The sequence below is a fragment of the Pseudopipra pipra genome, chromosome 7, assembly GCF_036250125.1.
Source record: "Pseudopipra pipra isolate bDixPip1 chromosome 7, bDixPip1.hap1, whole genome shotgun sequence".
NCBI classification, from domain to species: domain Eukaryota; kingdom Metazoa; phylum Chordata; class Aves; order Passeriformes; family Pipridae; genus Pseudopipra; species Pseudopipra pipra.
The window spans coordinates 37,641,829-37,654,431 of record NC_087555.1 but is presented as its reverse complement, the minus strand read 5'-3'; the positions used below and the strand labels follow the sequence as shown (position 1 = coordinate 37,654,431).

Here is a 12,603-nt window from a genome sequence, read left to right as displayed (position 1 = left end):
GAGAATGTGGGGCTTTGTGGCTCTCAGGCACATTCATTCTTGTGGAAGCACTGGCTGTAAATCCAATTTTATAGATTAAAGACTTGCAGCATAATGTAGGCACCTGTCGGTTTATGGGAGCCTAAAAATACCTCCCTGGCTATAACATGTTGGTTTTTTTTTTCAGCAACTTGGAGCATGTGTATGTTTTTTGATGCCTTTTAGCTATTTTTTTTTTTCAGTCCTTGTCTGTCACCTCAGCCTGTTGTGGCAGCTCTAATAGGGAATAATAAAGGACATGCTGTTCACTGGCTGGTTCAGATGCAGTGAGGGTTTGCCATTAGCAGTTCATAATATAATAAATATAATAATATAATATAATGTAATTAATACAATACAATATAATATAATATCTCCCCATGGTGCAGAAAGAAGCCAAAAGGCAGCACTGAGGAGGTGACAAGGTGGGCTCTGTCACCTTTGGTGAGCTGGGTGTGATTACAGGGAAGGGAGAGATTGTCCTGCCTGGGAAAGATTCAAAGGTTCTGTTTTGTCAGGGACTAAATGAGGAGGAGTCTTTGTGGTGTCAGGGTAAAGGGAGCTCTCCCAGGCTGAGGGTTTGATTGTACCAGTGTGTGAGGCTGTTCCTCTGGAATTTGGAACTCAAAGTTGGTCAAGAACCTCGGTGTGGGGCAGTCCTGGCCTCAGGACGTGTCTGTGTGAGCACAGCAGGGCCACTCTTGACTCTTTGCTTGAGGATTTGTGTCTTATTGATGGTAAATGTTCTGGGACAAGATATTGTGGAGCTCAAGGGGAGCCAATCATCAAATTACAGAACCACAGAATCATGGAATGGTTTGGGTGGGAAGGGACCTTAAAGCCCATCCAGTGCCACCCCCTGCCATGGGCAGGGACACCTTCCACTAGCCCAGGTTGCTCCAAGCCCCATCCAACCTGGCCTTGGACACTTCCAGGGATCCAGGGGCAGCCACAGCTTCTCTGGGCAACCTGTGCCAGGGCCTCACCACCTTCACAACCAACAATTTCTCCCAAATATCCAAACTAAATCCACCCTCTTTCAGAGAGAAACCAAACAAAGGCCTTTTGGATCCTTTTGGTCCTTTTCAGGATCAAGTCAAACTTGAGACCAAAACGAATGGGGTAAGAGCTAATTAGAGACGAGATTTAGGAATCCCAGCACCTCACACCTGAGTCTGATGCCCACAGCAGGAGCACTGCTTTGGGAATCTCTGCTTTCCCTTCCACCTTCCCTCAATGGCACCGAGATTTCCATCCTTTCATTAAATATGGTTGCAACTGGCTCATGGTTCAAAAAAATTACCATTTCTGAAGAGGGGCAGAGGCAGACTGGGAGCTGCTGTGTTTACATAAGCCTTGTTTTCTTAGGAAACCAGGCTAAAAAGCCATGGCTGTGTTGATATAACCTCTGCTGGTGTTGGGATGGGGTTGGCTCATGCTGAAGTGCTGATTCATCTGACAGTGTGTTTAGCTGTGGTGAAGAGAACGAGAGCAGGGTTTGCAGATAACACAAAGTTATTGGCTTGAAACTGGGAGATGGGAGGGAAGAAACAGGAAGGAAATCTGAGCTCTTGTAGGTCAATCTTTTGGTTACATTGGCATTAAATCAAGAGCAGGAGGAGAAAAATTGTGCAACAAGAATCTGAGCTTTTTTTTAATTTTTTTTATTTTTTTTTAAACTGGCTCACCACTTTCTATTTATGGGAACCCAAAATGACCTGGCTTCCTGGGCTGGAAACAGTAGTAACATGTCCTTGATGACAGCCTGACTTTTACATTTCAAGCCAGTCTTTGCTACATGTTCAGGATATTTTTTAGCTGATGCCATAGTTTGAAAGGTGGTAGGACCTGGGACTGCATCCTGGCACACAGGAGACATCAGGAGATGGTAATAAAATCAAAAAACCCAGAGTGGTTTGGGTTGGAAGGGGCATTAAATATTATCCTGTTCCACCCCCTGCCATGAGCAGGGACACCTTCCACTATTCCAGGTTGCTCCAAACCCTGTCCAACCTGGCCTTGGACACTTCCAGGGATCCAGGGGCAGCCACAGCTTCTCTGGGCAACCTGTGCCAGGGCCTTCCCACCCTCCCAGGGCAGAATTTTTTTCTAATATCTCTTCCAAACCTCCTCTCTCTCAGTTTGCAACCAGTGCTGAGTTAGGGCTGCCTCTTCCACCCCCAGCAAATCAACACTTGGTGCTTCCCTCCTCCTCCCCCTCACTCTTACATAAATATTGTCCCTCATTCCTCTTTTTCCCAACAATTCCTGCAGGAAGAAGGAGGCAGGAATGGTCAGCACGAGGCAGATTAAGCAGAGCCATCAGCAGCCCTACTGGTACAGTTTCTTTGCTGGGCTCTTGTGCTAAATTTAATCTGGCCCCCAGACAGCTCAGAAGCTATTTTTTCCCCCTGTTCTGTTTTCATTCAGGCTGTTCCCTGAGTGCTCCTTACCTGTGCCCAGGCTGTGTGGCACAGGGACAGAGTGATGAGACACGAGGGGATACCTTGGGCCCATTAAAACTGGGAGAGGGGTCCCCACTGCCCTTAGCAGAACATCAGCACCACGAGTGGCTGAGCCATTTTATTCTCTGGAAGAACAGGAGTCTGAGGATGCAGCAGTTGGATACAGGCAGTTGAATATTTGTTCTATTCCTGAAATATGTCACTTGAGGGCCAGAAAGATTAATCTCACCTCACACAACCTTTGCATCCCACTGCAGGGCCACCAACTGCACCCCAAACTCAATGTATGTGCTTTAAACACATATTTTAAAATGCAGCTTTTAGAAAGAAGGGAGGATGTGCATCCAGGAGATGGTTTTTTTGTCATTTAACCTCTTACCCAGACAACAATTGTCACAGAGACCCTGGGCACGAACTTGAGGGGAAAAGGGGACAGAGAAAGGAAACAGCAGGAGAAGTTGTGCTCACACACCTTTCTGGCAAGGTGAAAGAACACAGAGCTCTTGTTTGATGCCTCCTGTATGTAGGAGAATTCACAGGGTCATGGATTTATGGAATCACAGGATGGTTTGGGTTGGAAGGAATCTTAAATCTCACCCCATTCCACCCCCTGCCATGGGCAGGGACACCTTCCACCAGGCCAGGGCACTCACAATGGCTCTTGTAATTTGTTTTCTCTCCCAATTTCTTCCTCTTTCATCTTGCAGGGCCTTGAAAACTGGACTTTACCTTTCAGTGCTTGGCTTTGGCCAAAAGCAGCCCCATCACACACAGCCCTTCATGGTTTCTTAAACAGCTCAACCCTTCCAATCTTCTCTGATCACCATGACCAGCATGGAAAGTGTTCCCTGCCCCTTTTCCTCATTTCTCCATAACATTGGGACCACAGAATTCCTGTTTTTCCTTGCACTGCCCAAGCAGTGACTTTTACCATCGTTCCCATCGACTTCTTGCCATAAGAAGCTTTTTTGCTTCTTGTTCTGAAGGTCCCTAAAATGAAAACTTGAGTAATTCCTCACAAGACTAATCAACCCACCCAGGAGAGAACAATTTAACAGTAAAACACAGTGTGGTGGAATCAGCTACCACCTGGATTTTCCAAAATGCCCTCCCTCAGAAATAAACTTTATTCCACTTCTGTGGAATATTTATTCCACTTCTCCTGCCTGCTGGGTGTTTGGAGCCTGCTGGATGATGCAGAAGAGAATTAGGATTCATGGCTCTGCTTTTCCCTGTGCACACAAATAATGCACTCACAGGAGTGGGATTATTTATTCATAGGTGTGAGGAAATGGTGTAAATACTTCACACAAAATTAACATTTAAAAAATGCATGAAAAGTGATTTCAATATATTTAGTTCTACCTTAGATATGTAGCTTTAGTTTTTCTTCCTCTGCACGTTCTGAAAGAGTTCTGTCTCTGAAATAAAGCACCTACAGATACCAGAGGATAATTGGGTATTAAATTGAAATAATTAAATTATATCAATTTCTGTGGGGTCTGAATATTTGACACTTCTGTGAACATTGAAAAATCTGGAATAACTGAGCAAGTTTATAAATTATTTTTGATATTTTTGGTTATCCAAGAGAACTTTCAAGACTCCACAGAAGTGAATTTACTTTGAATCTCCACTCTCTATTTCAGATCAGAACTACTGAGCCTCATTTGCACCACTCAGGGTAAAACACAACTTAATACTTTGAATATTTTGGTCTTTTGCCTTTTCCTGAGCACAACTTGATGTCCAACTGTACGAGCACAAGAATCATATTTGAAGAAGGGATTTGAGTAAAGCTGGGACTGAGTTCTGAGCTTGGAGCTGTTCAGTTCTCTGCAGTGAGTGAGACCTGAGAGCACTTCTCTCCTTCTTTCAATTTTGCAGGTCAGAAATAAAGCCATTTGAAGGGAAAATGGCTCAAACAGTCCCCCAGACCCTGCTGCTCACATCACTTGGGCCCAGCTGGGAGTACCTGCTCAGGGAGTTTAACTCAGGCTCAAAGACCTATTTCAGTTCCAGGTCTGGCTGGGGCAGAGAAGGAAGGAAGAGTTTTCCTTCTGCTGCTGAAAATACTCTGTTGTGGTGTTTGCATTAATTTGTGTGAACACAATAATTGCTTTTACCTGAGAGTTATGGGTTTGTTTTCAGAACAGGAGATTCTAAAGATCTCCAGCACTGATGTTTCAAACTCATGTCTTTCAGAAAAAAAAAAAAAAAAGGCAGGAAAAGAGGTCCCAGAGGGTTTTGTGGGTGATTCTGTGATAGAGAATATTATCCAAACCAGGGATTCTGCAGAGATGATGGGGAGTGGGGACAACACCAACAAATGGATTTGGAATAAGGATTCAAAAGACACAGAAGTCACGTGGCTCTTACCTTTTACATCTGAGTCTTTATCCTTTCTGATTATCTTCTGGGTGTGTGTAAGGATGGGAAAGAGGAAACTCAGGGAAGAGAATGCCTGGTTTTCCTGCTGTCCAGAGGCAGGTTTGGCCACAGAATGGGGAATGGGAAGGAAGCTGGTGGGTGCTGGTGGCAGCACTGCCAGGGGAGCTCCTCTGCTCCTGGGGGCAGGAAGTTCTCAGCCCACCCCTGCTGGGTGACACCAACGCTCCTTTGTCTCCAGCTGAGGAATTTTGCTGCCTGTACCACAGGCAGAATGTCTTGGATAAAATTCACAGCTGCTGTGGGTGGAGAAGAATGTCTCAAAGGGCCAGACTGAGCCTTCTTCTGGCTGGGGAGTCGGAAAGGAAGGAGGGCAGGCCAGGTTTGGGCTTGTGTCATGGTCTCACTATGTCTGCTGGCTTGGAAGGACCAGCATCAGGGGAGGGAGTTGATGTTCCTGAGCCAGATTTGCTTGGGATCATGTTAATTGAAGGCTTCTGGTTTTTAATAGTCTCACATTTCTTACAGGATGGATCATGTTTGTTGGACGGTTGGTTTTGTCTGAGCAACACTAAGAGGAGGAGAGAAGGTTCTGGGAGAACTTCCAGTTCTGAAAGGGGGCCTGTAAGAAGCAGGGGGACAGGCTTTTGAGCAGGACATGTGGGCATTCCTTTCAGCTGAAGAATTTAGGTTGATTTAGGTTAGACATAAGGAAGAAGCTTTTGACAAAGAGGGTGGGAAGGCCCTGGTTGCCCAGAGAAGCTGTGGCTGCCCCTGGATCCCTGGAAGTGTCCAAGGCAATGCTGGAGTGGAAGGTGTCCCTGCCCATGATCTAGATGACCTTTAAAGGTCCCTTCCCACCCAGTCTATTCTAGGATTTTGTGAATAGTTCCTTTTATTCTGCCTGAGAAGCTGAACCAGCATTAATGCTCTTGGGTTGGAGATATTCCCCAAAGTGTGGAAAAAGACTGTGAGCCCCTTCTGATCCCATCCATTTTAGAGTGGAGGGGTCTCCACTGTGCTTTGGGATCCCTGGGGTGGCTGACACAGTGTCTCCTGGTGCTGACAGGCTCAATCCAGCTAACACTGCTGGCAGGTTTGGTGAAGGAATCAGAGCCTTCTTTAGTGACATCAGTTGGAGACACCAAGAGCTGTCCCTTCTTTGAAAGCTCCAGCCTACTAGACCTTGAGCTGCTGGCTGGAAACTCCTACAGGGGCATCCAAACCCCTGCTTTTCCCATCTGCTCCTGGGAAGGCAAATGTGGCAACTCACTCTGGGACAGGCCTGGCTTCCTTCATCAGCTTTGGATGAGTCTGATGCTGCTCATTTTCCTCCTGGAGGAGCTGCATGGAATGTCCAGTTAGTTCAGGCAGCAGAGCCAGGTGGTCAAAGCTGCTCCTTGGGCTGGGAATCCTGCACCCGTGGCCTGCAGGTCATTCCACTTGTTGGCTTGGAAGGAGGCAGGATCCCATTTGTCCAGGTTGAATCCCAGGGTTGTGTTCCTCAATGTTTGCTTCCCTCTTCTTTGGCTGTTTTTCCTCGTTCATGTTATGCTGCCACAGGAATGATCAATGGAAGCCTTGAACTGGAGCCAAAAGGACTTGTAGGAGCCAGTCTGGAATGACTTCCTACTGCTGTGTGCCAGAGTCATGAATTCCTGACATTCCTGTCACCTGAACAGGTTCAGTGGCACTTCTGGAAGGGATTGGTTCGAAGTTGGTTGGTTGCATTTAATCACACTGGGGTGATCCTGCTGTTCCTGATGGAATTGTGTCACCTCAGGAAGGCTGATGGCACCAAATGTCTTGCAAACCTTGGGGTTCTTATTGTGGTTAAAATCCTCCTGATTGACTTCAGGAGCTTCACAAAAATCCCCACCCCACTGAATTAACACACAACACAGAATTTTACATTTTCCATGCCTTGTAATTCAATTTAGCTATTTCCTACTGCAGAAAACTATTATTTATTTACTTATTTAAAAAAGAAAAATCTCCAAAAGGGCAGGCACTTATTTTTAATAAGATTCTGTTTGAGTCCTCCCCAAACAATGGGGGGGGGGGGATGACATGTGTCATTCCAGGAGCCAGGAGCAGGGAGCTCCTTTCCTCAGGGCTCTGGGGCTGGGCATGAAATGCTCTGGCTGGGATTTTATGAGCCAAATGTAAATGTGCTTAATGAGACACGAGGGGACTGCTCTGTGGCTGGGGAGAAATGGCTTTTAGCAGCAGATGCAGACAAAAGTATTGGATTTCAGTCTACAAAAAGCCAAAGACAAAAAGAAATAGAGCCTGTAGTCCCAACTGGAGGAAGGAGGTGTCAGAATTTAGAAGGCTGAACAGCTGTAGCCTGTTTATGTGTTTTATTCCATTGTTAGAGAACTGGAAATTAAACAAAAGGCCAAGGCCAAGAGCATATTAAATCCCTTTTTCAAAAAGATCTGCAGTTGACCAAGGCTACAGAAAGAAATGCGAGATTTGTCAATAGTTTTAGGCTTATATGGAAAGAGCCTAAAACACACTGAAAGGTTCTTCTGAGTGGGTGTTGCAAGGAAAACTCAAAATCACAGAATGAGAACAAATAATTCAGATATCTCATGGTGTCAGAGAGCTGGTGAGTGCCTGAAACCTGCCCTTCCAAAGCTCATAACCTCCATCTGAGAATATTCCTGCTGTGCCAAGTGTTTCAATCCCAATCTGGCTGCCTGGGTAAGCCCTTTTCCTCAAAGTGTTGCAAAGTGACATGGTTCTGACCTTTAACAATGCTGGCATTTGATGCTTGTGAAAAAGGAAGCAAAAAAAGTAATTATGAAATATTTTTATTGGCCTCAGCAGCGGCTCTGCAGTGCAGATGGTTTAAATTACCTACCTCAGGGTTCCAGTGTAAAGCTCAGATCCATCTCCACAGTTTTAATATTTAAAGGGAGGTACTAACTTGCTGGCCTGGATCTTGAAAGCAGCTTAATTGAGCCTTTAAAAGCTGGTAGTTGTGTCTTGTTTTGCAGGAGTCAACAAACACTTTTCCCCTGTTCATTGGCAGGGCATTACTCACACTCAGATGAGGAGGGATTTTTTCTTTTTCCCCAGACTGTGCCATCTTTCAGCAGAACATGAATCCTAATGGATGCAGTTGGACTCCACTGCCTTGTCTGTGTGGTGGCTCAGGTCAAAACAGTGGTTTGGGTGGGAAAAGACCTTAAAGCCCATCCAGTGCCACCCCCTGCCATGGGCAGGGACACCTTCCACCAGCCCAGGGTGCTCCAAGCCCTGTCCAACCTGGCCTTGGACACTTCCAGGGATCCAGGGGCAACCACAGCTTCTCTGGGCAACCTGGGCCAGTGTTTTGTTACTCCCATTGTAAAAAACTTCTTCCTTGTATCCTGTTCTTTCCTCTCCATCCCACTTTCACTTACCTGGTAACCAGGTGCTACTTCCAACCAGCTCTGCTGTTTGCTTCTTTTTTCCCTTTTTATTGTTCTCTTCCTCCTTCTCCTTCTCCTTCTCCTTCTCCTTCTCCTTCTCCTTCTCCTTCTCCTTCTCCTTCTCCTTCTCCTTCTCCTTCTCCTTCTCCTTCTCCTTCTCCTTCTCCTTCTCCTTCTCCTCCTCCTCCTTTTCTCCTTCTTCTTCATATTTTTCTTCTTCATATTTTTCTTCCTCTTCTTCTGCTTCTGTTTCTTCTTTCTTTTTTTCTTCCTTTTTCCCCCTCTTATTTATTTATTAGTTTATTTAATTATTTATTTCTTTATTTATTTCTAATAGGGTTTTCTTTGGGCTTAGAGAATGGATTAACTGGAACAAAAGAGCCCCATGCCCTTCTCTGGTGTCTGTGCCCTGCCAGACCACTTGCCAAAACTGTTTAAACATAATTCTTCTTGGAGTCCTGTGCATAGTCCCTGCTGTAAGACAAAGTTGCTGAGTGCCAGAAAAACGTGGCAAGGAAAGGCACTTTGCTTCAGTTTTCATGGAATCATGGAATCCCAGAACAGTTTGGTTTGGAAGGCACCTTAAAGCTCCTCCAGTTCCACCCCCTGCCATGGGCAGGGACACCTTCCACTAGCCCAGGCTGCTCCAAGCCCCATCCAAGCTACTTTCAAACCCAAAAAGCCCCACCAGGCCGTTGTGCCACAGGGTGTTTACTGCTCCTTTGAAACAAGGACTGAAACAAGGCAGCTCTTCCCTTCTCATCTAGGCAGTTTTTGGTATTTTTAAAGACATTTGGGGAAGATTCATTAATTATTTTTGCTTCTTTTCCCCTTCTCTTTCACTCCAGTGAAGCCCCCCCCCAAACACCTAATTTATGCCTTTTATACTCTGTCAGAGAATCACAGAATCCTAAAATGGTTTGGGTGGGAAGGGACCTCAAGGATCACCCAGTTCCACCCCCCTGCCATGGGCAGGGACACTTTCCACTCTCCCAGATTGCTGCAAGCCCTGTCCAACCTGGGATCACTAAACCAGCTGGGAAGTCAGACTGGAACCACACTGCACCCAAACATACAGAGCTCTCGGAGTGTAACAACCCCCCAGTTCCCTCTTCGGTTCTGTACAGAAAAACCTCCAGCTCTGAAAAGCCTCTGACTGTTGCTTTTTGTAACAAGTCAAACAGATGGATTGGAAATAGTATTTACTGTTTATTTCCTCAGCATATCAATATGTGAGGAGCCAGTTTAAATTACGGTCTGACTGCAAACAAACCAACCCACGCCAAAGCAGTGGAGTAAACACTGGTGTGTTTTGTTTCTTGTCGATATTATGGGAATTTAGAGGGCTGATGTTTCTGTTTTCACTGGCTACCTCTGACTGGCCCGATTTTAAGCCTTGTAATAGAAGGCAAAGATTATGGGTGAAGAGATTTCTGTGGGGAATTGCCACAGTCGTTATTCCACAGCACTTCAGAAGGTTGGCACTTCAGAGCTCACAGGCTTTAGCAGCAGGAACAAGATTTCTACCTATTTCAGAGCTGTTAAATTTCCTTTTACATGAGAAGGACAAGTGTGAAGCCGTTGCCAGGTACTCTGATGGTGGGTTTGTGGTGCAGCAATCTGTTCCTTCCTCTCTTCCCTGGCTCCTGCTCGTGCTTTATTTTCTGGGCTGACTTCTTGACCTTTCTGGGAGCCAGCTGAGAGCCCCAAAACAGCAGAAAATCAACACTACCAAAAAGGAGGATGGTTTGGGCCAATTTAGTCCCCAAAGCTGGCTCATCTTGAAGCCTTGAAGTACCAGGAATGGGATGGGGACACGTGGCTGAGGACAGAGGGGATGAAATGGCACCTTTTGAGCCATGAAATGGCTCAGCTGAGCTGTGTCCCTGAACTCTGCACACCAAACCACGTCAAGTTTGTTACCACTCAGCCTGTGTGTTATTAATTTAACATCCAGCCCAGCAAATTAGCTAAAATGTCAGCTCTTGACCGGTCTGTCCCACTGGCCACGTGCTTCCAGCTGCAGTTTTCCCAACTGGCATCTCGTGGAAATTGAGACCAGATGAACCAAGGGAATGCAAAAACAGTGAATTGAATATCCTCCCCAAATTATTCACTTATTTCAACAAACAAGAAGCACACTGATGTAATATATGACTGGTCTCAAAGCTAAAAGCAAATCAAGAGCTGGAATGTACTTACGTGGCGAGACAGTAAATATCTTTGAGTCCTTATAATCCATTAAATTGCAAGAGTATGTCTGCCTGTCTAAATGGAAGGAGACATCTCTTCTCTCCACCACTGTCATTTACTCCTCCGCTTCCTGCTTCTTTAGCCTTTTCTTTTTTATTCCTTTTTTTTTTCTTTTTTTTTTTTTTTTTTTTTTTTTTTTTAAAATAGGGCTCCTTTTGTATGTGTGAAACTACTGCTACTCCCACTGAAGTTTTCTCCTGAAAGGCAGAGTTAAAGTGCAGTGGAAATTGGTGGAGCAAAGATGCAGCTTTTCCCCTGGTAGCAGAGGATGGAGTGACACCAAAAATGGGCTCCAGCGGTGTGAGCTGAGCCACCCTCACCCTGTGCCGTGTCTTGCAGCTGTTGGCTTTGCTTTTGGCCACCAGCTGGGATGTTTGCTGTCACCTCCTTGCCTGGTGATGCAGATGAACACCCCAGAACTGACTGGTTTGTGAATGAACACCCCAGAACTGACTGGTTTGTGAAGTGTCCCCATGTTACTCCATTGAAAATTCCTCTGTGTCCCAGCCTGCCCAAAGCTTCGTGGCTGGCCAGACCCAGTGCTTCTCCAGGTGATAAATATACCTTTTAGGGTGATAAATGTCGGTTCAGCACAGGGAAATCTTTGGCACAATGCTTTAGTCCTGGCAGGGGGCTTTGCAAGCCTTCCCTAAGCCAGAGAGTAAACCTGGCTCAGGGTTCCTGTGGGTCTCAGCAGCGGGGCCTGAGGTCAGGGTGCACAGAGGGGGTGGAGGTGTCACAGTGTGTGTGTTTTCCAGTTTATCTCTCTGTGTCAAACTGATTTGGCAACCATTCAGGTTGCCCTGGAAGTATATTTTGTGTACAAGTGGAGATATTGAGAATACAGTGATGTTTAATCTTGTTCTCCACTCTCCACATCCTGGTGTTGGTTCCCACGTGCTGGCCCCTCATGACTTCAGCTCATCATCAGGTGCATCAAAGTGCAAGAGAAAGGTGGCTTCCCCATTTTTTCCCCTAGTCTTTCAAAACCCCAAGATTTGAAGTTGTTTCTCTGGAATCTATGACGTGTGACACTTTCTATTGTGTCACATATAACCAAATTGCTTGGGAGTCAGGTCTTTGTCCTGTGGGAATGATGTTTCTAGAAAGTTTATCAGCTGATGAAAATCTCTGCAAGGCTTCTCAGCCCCTTCCTGCAGCTCAGAACTTGTGAGAAGGTCCCAGCACTGCCAGTTCTCTCGTGATCCTGGTTCTAAAATACCTATTTTTGAAGGCCAGAAGTGCCCTGACCTTCACCTGAGCTGAATCATTAATGAATCGTTAATCCAAATAGCAAATTATTTAGTGAGACCTCAGCCAAAATCTCAAGTCTAAAGACTCTTTACACCCTTAGTGTTATAATTTTACATAAATAATATGAATTGGCTTGAATTCTTTATGCAAAGTTATGAATGGGTTTAATTTCTACTGCTTATTACAGACCAGAAATCATCTCTCAATTAGTGACTTGGGTGATTAGGCTTGTTAGGAGTTTATTGACCCCTAAAACCACCTTTTTGAAAGAAAAATACACATTTTGTGCATAAATATTTGCCGTAATATTGTTCATATTATTGAGATTGTGCAAAATTTTAACTTCAGGAAATGCTACCTGGTGTTTACCTCTAAGTCATTTAAAGAATTTAAAAACATGCAGGTTTGAACTCAAAAATCCTTTGTCTAAACAGCTTTTAAGGTAGTTTAGTGATGGAACTGCTTTAATTTCCCTCTAATTGAGCTCCTCACACCTATGAGACCCTCAAGGCTGTGGAGCTGCTATTTTCAGAGGTGCTGAGTGTGTACAGCTGCTGTTGCCTTCCCTCCCTGCTCGGGATGTTCAACACTCCTCAAAATGAGCACACACAGCAGCTGCTGCTGCTGGAGCACCAGAGTCCTGGGAAAATGGCTGGGAATTTTCTAGCAAGGTTCTGAAAGTGCTCAGAGGAGAGATTTAGATTAGATGGTGGGATGAAATTCTTCCCTGGGAGGGTGGGGAGGGCCTGGCACAGGTTGGGCAGAGAAGCTGTGGCTGCCCCTGGATCCCTGGAAGTGTCCAA

The 12,603-nt window shown here is 45.5% G+C and overlaps 1 long non-coding RNA gene across 1 annotated transcript in view; it reads left to right on the top strand.

The window, feature by feature from the left end:
* Window positions 1–12,603, top strand: part of LOC135417468 (uncharacterized) — a 146,245-nt gene that overhangs the window by 61,483 nt on the left and 72,159 nt on the right. The window lies entirely within an intron of this gene.